This window comes from Heteronotia binoei, chromosome 21 (assembly GCF_032191835.1).
Source record: "Heteronotia binoei isolate CCM8104 ecotype False Entrance Well chromosome 21, APGP_CSIRO_Hbin_v1, whole genome shotgun sequence".
Classification (NCBI taxonomy): Eukaryota; Metazoa; Chordata; class Lepidosauria; order Squamata; family Gekkonidae; genus Heteronotia; species Heteronotia binoei.
The window spans coordinates 92,847,752-92,860,922 of NC_083243.1; positions in this window are offsets into that span (position 1 = coordinate 92,847,752).

The following is a 13,171-nucleotide window of genomic DNA, read 5'->3' on the forward strand; positions in this document are numbered from 1 at the left end:
AGGAGTTAGGCTACCATAGTCTGTACTAATGGAAACTTTTGAACAGCTATAAATGGCAGCCACACACAGAGCATAGTAAAGCAGTCCATATTTAAAGGATTCAAATGACCAACACTGACTTGATCTGAATCTAAAAATGAACCTCTAGATTAGATGATCAAAGTGGTTGTCTAAGGTATTGGAGACATTCACAATGGACATTGAGCTCACAGTAATAAACCAACATCTTCCATGTAATTTCAGCTAAAAAATAAGGTTCCCATCCTCATGATATTGTTAACCCCACTGCTTTAAGGTATTTCTTTAGCCCAAATTGGGATGTCAACTTTCTGAGCTTTGAGATTTCCAAACAATTTGCAATATCCTATCTCTTTTACAGAGCTTTTTTTGTAGCAGGAACTCCTTAGCATATTAGGCCACACCTCCCTGATGTAGCTAATCCTCCTAGAGCTTAGTACAGGGCCTACTGTAAGCTTCAGGAATATTGGCTACATCAGGGAGGTGTGGCCTAATATGTTAAGGAGTTCCTGTTACCTAAAAAGCCCTGCTCTTTTCTGTAAGTAATAAATATGGTAAAGAAAATATGCCAACATGTACAACAACTGGATGCAACTCCCTTGAAAAACAAATACAGTGTATTGAGACTGTATTTCTGATCGGGCTTCTAAGATTAGCTCCTGATTAACAGCAGATATCTGTTGATCTATATGATGCTGATGGGGCATACGAAGTCTGGGGAGTTCACTGTGCTGTTTCACTCATGTCACTTAATTATTATTGTCAACTTGGGCTTTCCCGAATAAATTTGTTCCCTTCACCTTCTACTTCAAGGCTATTATTCAAACAATAACTAATAGGACTCAGTATTTTCTTGCGATCATTGTGACCTTCTTTGAAACAAAACTATAGAAGGGCATCCTAAACAGTGTTTCTCATCCTTGTAAGAAGAAGAAAAGTCAAGTCACTATGCTGACAGTCTGCAATCAATCTTTAAAAAAAATCATCAGCAAACCTGAACCAATCCTATCAGAAGTGTTCACACAGCAGTGGGCATGAATTCAATGAAGTTCATGACAGCTATCAGTAAAAGGAATAAAGCCACCTGTCAATTAAATATTAAGGCAGTCTTGAGTGGTTGTTCTATCACTGTCCCAGCATTAGTTTCTTCCAAATAATGGGAAAGCAGTAGGATAATAGCTTGCAAGAAAAATGAATTATGCCCAGGGGCAATGTCATTTCTGTAACATCTTAAAACACCATCAAATCTATGCCTTGGAAAATGGGGCAGAGAATGCAAGCAGGTTTTGTTTTGGTTTTTAAATACTGAAATGAGGCCATTCAAATTATGAACTATGTATTGGAACAGCAATCTCCCTGGGTGCCAAAAATGAAAGCTCTTTCCCTTGCTAGTAAGCATAAGTTGCATATTAAAGACGAGAATGGAGGGAAGTAAGCAGTGGTTCCCACAAGGATTGGTATTGGGGTCAGTACTATTTAATTTATTAATCAGTTATCTGGAACTAGGGGTGAGTAGTGTAGTGGCCAAGTCTGCAGATAACAAAAATTATTCAGGATTGTGAAAACCAAGCCTGACTGTGAAGAGCTCCAAAAAGACCTCCACAAACTAGGTGAGTGGTGAACAATGTGGCAAATGAAGTTCAGTGTTGGTAAGTGTAATGTGATGCACATTGGGACAATGAAATCCCAGCTTCAAGTATAGAATAATAGGGTCTAAACTTGCTGAGACTGAGAGGGGAAAAGATCTTGGGGTTGTAGTGGATAGCTCAATGAAAGTGTCAACCCAGGCAAACTCTATGTTAGGAACCTTAGGAAAGATTGAGAATAAAACAGCTAATATTGGAATGCTCCTGTATAGATCTATGGTATGGCCTCATTTGGAATAGTGTGTACAGTTCTGGGCACCATATCTCAAAGAGAACTTTTGTGGGGGAAATGGAAAAAGTACAGAGGAGGGCAACCAAGGGAGTTCCTATGAGAAAAGTCTGAAGCGTCTTAAATTTTCAGTTTAGAAAAGAGGCAAGTATGGGGGACATGATAGAGGTTTACTAAATTTTGCATAAGGTGGAGAGAGTTGAACAAGAAAACTTTTTCTCCCTTTCCCAAAATATTAGAACTCAAGGGCATCCAATGAAGCTGATAAACAGTAGGTTCAGGATGGACAAAAGGAAATACTACTTTACACAGAGAGTAATTAAAATGTGGAATTTGCTGCCAGAGGATGTAATGATGGCCATAGGAATCAACAGCTTTAAAAGGGGATTGGATAGATTCATGGAGGATAAGTCTGTCATGGCTACTAGTCATAGTAACTGATGGGAACCGCCACATTCAGAGGCACTAAACCATGGGTGTCAAACATGTGGCCCGAGGGCCGAATTGGGCCCCTGGAGGGCTCCTATCAGGCCCCCAAGCAACTGGCTGTTGTCTGCTTCCTTCTCCCTCTCTCTTGCTTCCTTCTACATCACAGCTTGCTTTGCCAGGCTTGCTTAATCACACAGGAACTACAGAGTGAAGCCTCTTTTTTTCTCAATTGACTAAGGCTCCTTCCTTGAGGAGGAAGGGGGAGGGAGAAATAGCCTGCTTTGCCAGGCTCTCTCAATCTCACAGCAGAGCTACTGAGCCAAGCCTCTCTTCCTTCTATTGGCTGAGGCTCCTCCGCCTCCTGTTCCCCAGGGGAAGGAAAGAAAGAGACAGAACTCCTTTTTCTCAGTTTCTTGTGTTGTGGAAACAGTTAGGTCTTTTGTACACCACACCCAAGGAAAGTACCTGGCCATAAAAGCGCCACGACTGTAAATAGTTTATTTCATTTTTCTGCGTGTATTAGCCATGCATAAAGATAAAGTCAAGATATGTTCGTATAAGGGTATAATGAACAATTGGAGTTGGTGATAGGTAGAATGTGAGCCTTCTGCATTGGCCATGTTAGGCCGAAGGGACAGAGAGGGGTGTAGCGTTGCAAGCCTTAAATTGAGCTGTGCTGCAACACAAACATCAAAGACCGCACCCTGGGTGCCTTCTCTCCATGCTTGCAGACATGCATTCTGAATAAAACTTGCTTGCTGCTGACCTCCTTGTCTTGGCGTTTTCTCGGTGAGATGAAAACGATCCATAACACCTGGATTGCATGGGAGAGATACAAAGAAAGCACCTTTAAGAACAACAAGTGCTAATGTTTTAAGCATGGTTTATTTATTTATTAAAAATAAATCTTTAATTGTGTTTGTCTGTGTCCTTTATAATGTTTATATCTCTGCTACCCGGCATTGTATTTTATGACACAAATGGCCCAGCCTGAAAAGGTCTCATTTATGTCAGATTTGGCCCTCATAACAAATGAATTCAACACCCCTGCACTAAACCTCTGCATCTCAAAACCAGGAGGGAAAGGCCTCAGCCTCTATGCCCTGTTGTTGACCATCCAAAGGAACTGGTTGGCCACTGTCAGGGCCAGCAGGTGGGAGTCGGTGAGGTAGGCAGCCACCTTGGGCACCACCTTGCCTACAAGGCACCTTTAGGTGCCCTCTCCCACCACTCCACTGCTCTCAGTTTCTCCAGTCACAGACTTTGGAAGCAGAGAGTGGCGGAACTGGGTGACAGTTTGTGCTTTCCTCCAAGCCCAGCTTCCTCGCTGGTCTTGGAGGAGAGTGGTCTCGCTCTGAAGCTGCCTCCCCTGCAAAGTTAGAGTTAGGCACAGCAGAGTTAGGCACAGCATCAGAGTTAGGCACAGCAGTCCCATGGCCCTTTCCCCGACCTGGCAGCTGGGTGGAGGAAGGAAGTGGCAAATTTCGCTCTGAAGTTGCCTCCCCTGCAAGGGGAGACAGCCTAAGAGTGAGGCACAGCATGCCCGTGGCCCTTTCCCCCACCCAGCAGCCAGGCAGAGGAAGGAGGTGGAATGGATTGCTCTGAAGCTACCTCCCCTGCAAGGAGGGGGGCAGCCTCAGAGCGAGGCATGGCAGCCCTGTGTCCCCTTTCCCCTGCCCAGCAGCCAGGCAGAGGAAGGAGGTGGTGGTGCATCACTCTGAAACTACCTCCTCTGCAAGGGGAGACAGCCTCAGGGTGAGGCACAGCAGCCCCATGGCCCCTTTCCCCTGCCTGGCTACCAGGTGGATGAAGGAGGTGATGTGGCATCGCTCTGAAGCCTCAGAGCGAGGCACAGCAGCCCTATGTCCCCTTTCTCCAGCCCAGCAGACTGCCAGATGAAAGGGGCTGTGCAGCCTCACTCAGACCCCCCCCCCGGGGGGCACAGCCATGCAGGCAGCCTGGGGCAGCAAAAACCCCAGTGCTGCCCCTGGCAGCTGTGTGAGACAAGATGCTGGACTAGATGGATTACTGATCTGATATACCAGGACTCTTCTTATGTTCTTATGAGAAGACAATGTGGCTCGAAAGTGCAGATAATCAAGATAAAATAGTTGGATATGCAACCCTCAAATAGGACAATAACTGACATGTACAATAAACTCTAATCTCTATAGAAGATATAGGAGAGAGAAGATATAGGAGATTGTAAGCCGCTCTGAGTCTCTGATTCAGAGAGAAGGGTGGGGTATAAATCTGCAATTCTTCTTCTTCTTCTTCTAATCTCCACAGAGAGAAATGGGCATATTTGTTCTAGCCCTGAAAAACCATATAGTAAAATGAAGAAGCTAAACATTTTGGTTAAAGAGGAAGAGGATACTTTCCCATTTTAAGTCAACATTTGATTGTAAATTGCAACATAAGAGATCATCCCCTCCCCCATTTTCATTTCAAAAGACTAAAAGAAGATGTTTCCCTTGAGTTTTGAATTCCCGCAATGAAAACTGAGAGAGTGCTTGTGAGCATGATCAGTCACTTAGTTCATACACACCACCTCCAGAGGAAGTATAATGTAGAGTCGCTACAGACTCTGCATGCAATAGGACAAAGCCTAGGGCTTGCATCCTGATTATAGTACAGAGATTTTTTTGTGGGAACTGAGGCCACTGCATATACATTCATGCACGAGCACATTCATTATGCAGTCCTTCCTCTCATTTTTGTGGTAGGTGGATCACATGAACAAGTCCTAGTCTACTTGTATGAATATATGCATGGAGGCAGTATTCATTCATAATTCCTTGTGTGCTATGTGGCTGTACTACTCTGTGCTCGTTTCAAAATCACACTGTGTCATGCACAAACACAAAGACATGGAGTGAACTAGCCATTTTTAAAAAAGTTGCACATAAGCTATATAGCTCAGAAATATATTGTCTCTCAAGAAATCTGGCCAAGTTAAAAGAAATAATTTTTTGGAGGAAACCTATCAGCACCTAACTGTGCCTTGTTTGCCTCACAACAGCACATGGTGAAAAGAGAAAAAAGTACATAAGAACAAAGGAGAAAAAATAGTTTCTTGCCTCCCTAAAGGTCTATGGGAATAACCCATACATATGTCCTCCACCTCTGAGAGAAAAAGAGAAGAAAGTACATAAGAACAATGTTAACTGATGTTTCAGCTGACCCAATTTATTCAAAAAATACTATAGCAGTGCCAATAAAGTGCAATCATTATTACAGATATAATTCCCAATGCTTTCTCTGACTACTTTAGGGGAATTTATTTAATCATTAAACACACATGGACAAAGAAAAGATTATATACCCCATCTCTCACTTGAAGCCTCATGGTGGCCTTTCCCTTCCCTTCCCCACACCCTGTGAGATAGGTGGGCCTGAGAGAGCTCTTTTGAGAACTGCTCTGAGAGAACTTGTGACTGATCCAAAGTCACACCAGCAGCTGCATATGGAGGAGTGGGGAATCAATCCCGGTTATCCCAGATTAGAATCCGCATACTTAACCACTACACCAAACTGGCTCTCATACATGCATAGTGTATCGCCTTCTGGTAAGACATACAGGAAATGTGTTGTCAAACACTGCTCATTATCTCTTAAATAACAATTGCAGTTTCATTGGCCTTGACTGCAGTATTTTTCTGGGTTTTGTGCCCTCCCTTCATTTTGATATCCATTTATTTCCTGGTCACTCAATTTCCTGGCAATTGCCTGGAGTAACCTTTGCGCCATATTTGTCCATGGAACAGTTTTACAACTTTGGTTTTAGGCTCATCTCAACAAAAGGCATCACACTCTGCCATCAAGTAAAAAAATAATAATCTGGTGAGAAGAGAGAGAATGAAGGCTACTGTTCAAATATCCATATATAGCCTATGCCTTCAACCTCCACCAGATAGACATACACACACACACACCTCAATGAGACTAGCTTCTGATATTACATTCTGATTTTAAACATGCAACAAAAAGGGTGGAGGGACCAGTGGAAGGAAAGCAAAATATTTCTCTGAGTTTTCTAAAATGAAATAAATGTGGCCTTTCTTTGGGTCTAATATATGCAGCCATTTACAGCAAGACCTCAGAAACCTGGAAAATAATGTTTTGAATCAAAGTATGCATTGAAAAGTACTTTTAGCACAAAAATGGACCTCCCTTTTACTGCTGCTTTTCGAAATGCAATGGGTCAGCTGGTATACTTCAAGTCTGTTCCTACTCCTGCCCCCTGCTCAGCCTGGGCACTGGGTCAGCTCCCCCATAGTGAAGTCTGAGGTGAACTTGGCCCAAGGTGTTCAGAGGAGTGGGGTATGGTCATGGCAGCAGCAAGCAGACTGTACTTTTTCACAATTAAAAACAAATATGAATATGAATATACAACTACTACTTTGATTGGGCTCAGCAGCAAGAAGCCCACACCAGGAAGGAGGGGGGGGGGCTGGAAAGTGGCAGCAACATCATTTCAGATGAGCTAAGGAAGGCACAGCCTCAAAGGCCAAGATGTGGTGGCACTATTTTTTTTTTACAGCTGATGGAGATCCATGATCTTTGCCACAACTGTTTTGCTGCACAGGTGGGAAGCTGAACAACATCTCCAGGGAAGAATCTTCAGTGCTGTTCTTAACCCTCCCTAGAAACAGCAGGATAATGTTTGTGGTGTGTGTGTGTTTCATTTGCATGGAGCCTGAAAGTGATAGAAATCAGCTTTGTTTGGCATGAACTTTGGATTACCCTGGTGCAGGATTTCAATTTTAGTACAGAGTACACACAACTCTACATAACAGACCCTCTTGAGTTCAACAATTCGATGAGGTGTATGAGATCAGATTATAATAATAGATGAGGCAAAAGGAAACATCTAAAGTGCTCTTGTGAACTGAAGGAGATCTGAACAGACAACTTGAAACATCAACAGGAGTAAGACCAGATAAGAGGAAGATAGATGAGAAGGTATATGTGTATATGGCATTGATATCACTGTTTCATTTCCCTCCCAACCAGGTGGGTTTTCCCCCCTTCCTTGCTCTAATAGCAGCAATTCTTGTGTTTCTAGAAAAGCTACCATCTTCAGCATGTGAAACTGAGATAATCAGTAGTTACTGTCAATCACAAGAACTTCTTCAAGATGATGTATTTATAAACCAAGGTAGCTGTTGTCTTTGAGAGGTGTCAGCCATTTACAGCCTACCAGTGCCATCCTAAGCAAACTTACACCATTGCATTCCATGAGCTCAGTAGGGTATAACTCTGCTTTACGCTGACATTGTAAGACCCATCAACTCCCTGATTCAGAAAGGAGATAAATTGTCAGTCATTTTCTTCCCACTGCAGTCCTTACATTCCATGGAATGACACTCATCAGAATCAGTATGGGAGGCAAGAGATACATTGGGCAGTTCTGAGCCAAACAGTTCTGACAGGCATGCTGCTTTCCCTTCCCTGCTCAACCTAGTCCGTTATACAGGGTTGTTTTGGCAATAAAATGTGGGGAATGGAGGATTAGGCGGATGGTCATGAACTGGCTCATGAACTAGAGTTCATGGTGAATTCTGACCAGTTTGTGGCTCATAAACTAAAGTTCCACAGAGACAGCCAACAGACCATGGTCCATAGTATCCATGGATTTTATTACGGACTTACCCTTCTCCAAAGGGAAAACAGTAATCCTAGTGGTGGTAGACACTTTCTAAACAAGCTCACTTTATCCCATGTTCTGAACTACCAACAGCCAAAAGATTGGCATACTTATTTTTCCAACACATAGTAAACATTATTTGTTCCCAGATAAAGTGATTAGTGACCATGAACCCCAGTTTGTCGCCGCTTTCTGGAAAGCTTTCTGTAAGCTAACACAAATATAGCAAGGTCATAGCTCTGCTTGCCACCCCTAAATGGACAGCCAGATGGAGAGGGTAAACTCTAATTGAGCAGTACTTACAATGTTTTATTTCTCACCAACAATCTGACTGGGTAGACCTACTCCCCTTCTGGAAAGCTTTCTGTAAGCTAACACAAATAGAGCAAAGTCTTAGCTCTGCTTGCTACCCCCAAATGGACAGCCAGACGGAGAGGGTGAACTCTAATTGAGCAGTACTTACAATGTTTTATTTCTCACCAACAATCTGACTGGGTAGACCTACTCCCCTTCTGGAAAGCTTTCTGTAAGCTAACACAAATAGAGCAAAGTCTTAGCTCTGCTTGCTACCCCCAAATGGACAGCCAGACGGAGAGGGTGAACTCTAATTGAGCAGTACTTACAATGTTTTATTTCCCACCAACAATCTGACTGGGTAGACCTACTCCCCTTTGCAGAATATGGATACAACAATAGCATCCACAACTCTACACAATTCTCTCCTTTCTTAATTGTAAATGGTTATGAAGGGAAACCTTTCCCACACTTACCAGGGGGGGAACAAAACCTTCCACAAGACTTTGTACAATGGTGGATAAACTAAGTGACTCCTGGATACAACAAAATCTGGACATAAATAAAAAGGCAAAATAAAAATACAAAAATCATTATGACAAACACCACTCTCCCTGTGGGACTTTAAAGTTGGGGATTCCATGTTTCTTTCAACAAAGAACCTTCCCCTATCTCAACCTTCTAAAAAACTAGCCTACAAATATATTGGACCCTTTAAAATCAAATGGTTAATCAATGGATCCGTGTGGCACCCATGTTCCCAAGCTCCAGCCCCCATCCTGGTGGGGGACCAGAATCATCACAAAGTGAAGAAAAGGGGACACTGTATTTCCCAATCAAATGGTTACATTTCCCCCACACAAACACAACGAATGGGTTGCCAAACACCATGTACTAGCCCCTGACCTTATTCAGAAATTCTACAAAGCCTTCCCAAACAAACCCAGGGGCTAGCTTAAAGGGGGCAGTATATCAAGATCCCTTGCCATTTCTTAATACTTTACCATCTTGCTGAAACACCTGCTATGCTGCTGAGAAAACGGAAGTATTTAGGTCGTCTAATACTGTCTGTCCTTCAAGGTCAGCCCTATGTGTTAGTATTTTGCTAACAAATACTGTGCTGTGAGAATGTCTGCCTTGTAACAATTTAGTGTTTTGAATTTATCTCCCACCAAAAAGTTAGGCACGCATGTAATGATTAACTGCTTCTATATATATTCACTCACTCGCATCCCGCCTTGATTTCGGCTCTGGCCTTGTCAGTGGTACTGTCCTGTCTTATAATAAATGCTAATCCTGATGAAATGGAGAGTTGTTATTATTGAAGATAGTCATAGACCTGACAGGGAGATTCAGGTGGTGAGTGGGAGTCTGATTTCTGTTCCATTTCTTTTGCCTCCTGTCAGAATTAAGAATCCTCATTGTGTGATGCATCTTTTGCTGGCTCTGCCTCTAAATCCAGCTATTCAGGCAGGCATTCCACTGACTCTTCCAGTTCCTCATCCTGGTGCTGTTAGACCTATCGGCTGCATTCGATACGGTCGACCATCAGCTGCTAGCCCACCTCCTTGCCGACGCAAGGATACAGGGGCTAGTCTTACAGTGGCTTTCTTCTTTCCTATGTGGTCAGGGACAAAGAGTGTCAATTGGGGGAGAGTCGGCTCAGAGACACCCACAACTGTGGTGTGCCTCAGGAGGTGGTTCTATCCCCAATGTTGTTTAACATCTATATGTGACCCCTTGCCCAGATTGTCTGGAGGTATGGGCTGGGTTGCCATCAGTACGCTGATGACACCCAACTCTATCTACTTATGAATTGCCAAGCTGACGATGTCCCAGAATGCCTGGATCAGGTGCTGAAAGCCATGGCTGGTTGGCTTAAGCTGAGCCGATTGAAACTGAACCCGATGAAGAGAAGAGGTCCTTTGCCTGAATCACGGCAGCCTGGGCAGGGAAATCCCCCTACCAACTTTTGACGAGCTGCCACTGACAATGGTGCCCAAGGTCAGAAGCTTGGGGGTGCTATTGGAGGCCTCCCTGATGATGGAGGCCCAGATAGCAGCAACTGCAAAATCCACCTTCTTTCATCTTAGGCGGGTGAAACAGTTCGTTTCCTTGGCCATGACGACCTGGCAACTGTGATTCATGCAATGGTCAACTCGAGATTGGACTACTGTAATGCCCTCTACTTGGGGCTGCCTTTGTTGCAAACCCGCAAACTTCAGCTAGTGCAGAATGCTGCTGCTAGACTGCTAATGGAGCGGCCCAAGTGGGAGCACATACAGCCAGTGCTGCAGGACCTGCACTAGCTACCAATAGTGTACCGGATTCGTTACAAGGTGCTGGTTATTACCTTTAAAGCCCTATATGGCCAAGAACCTGTTTACTTGAGGGACCGTCTGTCCCCACATGTTCCCCAGAGAGTACTAAGATCTGGATCTCAACATCTCCTAGTAATCTCCAGGCTGAAAGAGGCGAGACTTGACAACCAGGGATCAGGCCTTTTCAGCGGCAGCCCCCTCCTGGTGGAATCAATTGCCGGAAGAGGTTAGGGCCTTGCGGGACCTTGCTCAGTTCCGCAAGGCCTGTAAAACCGCGCTCTTCCTGCAAGACTTCTGTTGACTGTAGGAGAATTCTGGAACAACTGTCATCCTGAGAATATGAGTAACATCTGATTTGTTAGCACCAACTGTAGATTGTTTTAATTTGGTTTTAAACAATTTTATTGATAACATATGGTAACAATTTCCATTAATAACTTCTTTTTATCTATCCCATATGCTTCTTTCTAATCACCCCTCCCCCCGTTACTTGACCCCTGCCAGTGTTATTTACGCAAAATACTAACATTAAAAGGTACCCTTAATTCCTAAGAACTAAAATTAATATTCTTCTTTCTTCTAAAGTTTAATCATTATCAAAAATTGTCCAATGTCCTTTTAATTTCCACTCGTCTTTTACATAACTTCTAAATTTTTTCCACTCCCTTTTAAAATCTTCTAAATCATAGTCTCTTAAAGTTCTTGTTAATTTGTCTATCTCACTCCATGTCATAACTTTTACAATACAATCCCATTTTTCTGGTATTTTTTCTTGCTTCCATAACTGCGCATATAGTGTCATCTGCCAATACTTTTTCGCTCTTTCACAAGTCCACCACATATGGTAGAAAGAACCTTCATGTTTTTTTACATTTCCAACATCTGTCTGGCATCTTGTTATTCATCTTTGCCAATTTTTTTAGGAGTCATATACCATCTATACATCATTTTAAAACAGTTCTCTTTAATACTCTGACATGTTGAAAGTTTCCTAGAGTTCTTCCATAAATATTCCCATGTATCCATCTGTATTTCTTTATTTACATTTATTGCCCATTTAATCATTTGAGATTTCACTACATCTTCTGTAGACCATTTTAAAAGTAACTTATACATTTTTTAAATTAATTTTTCATTATCTCCAAGCAGAACTTTTTCCATTTCTTTTGCTCTCGTCTTATTCCTTCAGTTTTAATATCGTTTTCCACCGAATTCTTTATTTGTTGCATTTGAAACCAATCGTATTTGTTATTCAACTCCACACAAGTTTTCAATTCTATTTTGCCACTTTGTATTTTTAATAGTTGATTGTATGACAGCCATTTTTCCTCACCTGTCTCAGCTGTTATTTTTATCACTTCTGCTGGCACTATCCATAATGGTTTTCTTTCATCACCATATTTCTTATATTTCATCCAGGTATTTAACAAATTATTTCTTATATAATGGTGAGAGATAAAACTATCCAGCTTTTTCTTCCCATAATACATATAAGCGTGCCAGCCGAATTTATTTCCATGACCTTCCAACGCTAAAAGTTTTTTATTCAACAGCGTCACCCAATCTTTTATCCACACTAAACAAACTGCTTCATGATATAATCTTAAATCTGGTAATTGGAATCCTCCTCTTTCTTTAGCATCTATTAAAACTTTCATTTTAATCCTTGGTTTCTTCCTAGCCCATACAAATTCCGAAATCTTTCTTTGCCATTTGTTAAATTGTTTACTGTCTTTCACAATCGGAATAATTTGAAACAAATACATTATTCTCGGCAAAATATTCATCTTAATTGCAGTTATTCTTCCAAGCAATGACAAGTTAAGCTTATTCCATTTTATCATATCTTCATCCATTTTACGCCATAGCTTTTCATAGTTATTTTTGAACAGGTCAATATTCTTCATTGTTATTTCCACACCCAAATATTTTACTTTAGAGGTAACTTCACATCCTGTTAGTCTCTGCAACTCCTTTTGTTTGTTTACTTGCATATTTTTACATAAAAATTTTGATTTTTCTTTATTAACATAAAATCCCGCCAGTTCTCCATATTCTTGTATTTTAACTAACAACAAAGGTGTTACTTGTGTAGGATTTTCATTTATAAACACTATATCATCTGCAAATGCTCTATATTTGTAAATAAGTCCTTTAACTCTCAACCCTTCTATTTCTTTATCATCTTGTATTTGCATCAATAAAATTTCAAGAGTCATTATAAACAACAAAGGTGAAAGCGGACAACCTTGTCTTGTACCTTTGCTGATTATCATTTCATCTGTAAGATCTGCATTTATACATAACCTTGCATGTTGTTCAGTATATATTGCCTTTATCATTCTTATAAAGTTTCCCCCCAACTCTATTTTCTCCATTACTGCAAACATAAAGTCCCAGTTCAAATTGTCAAAAGCTTTCTCTGCATCCGCAAAGAATAATGCAACTTCCTTCTCTGGATGTCTTTCATAATATTCCACAATATTTACAACAGTTCTAATATTGTCTCTTATTTGCCTTTTAGGGAGAAATTCCGCTTGGTCTTCCTTTATGAAATTTATCAAATATTGTTTAAGTCGTTCTG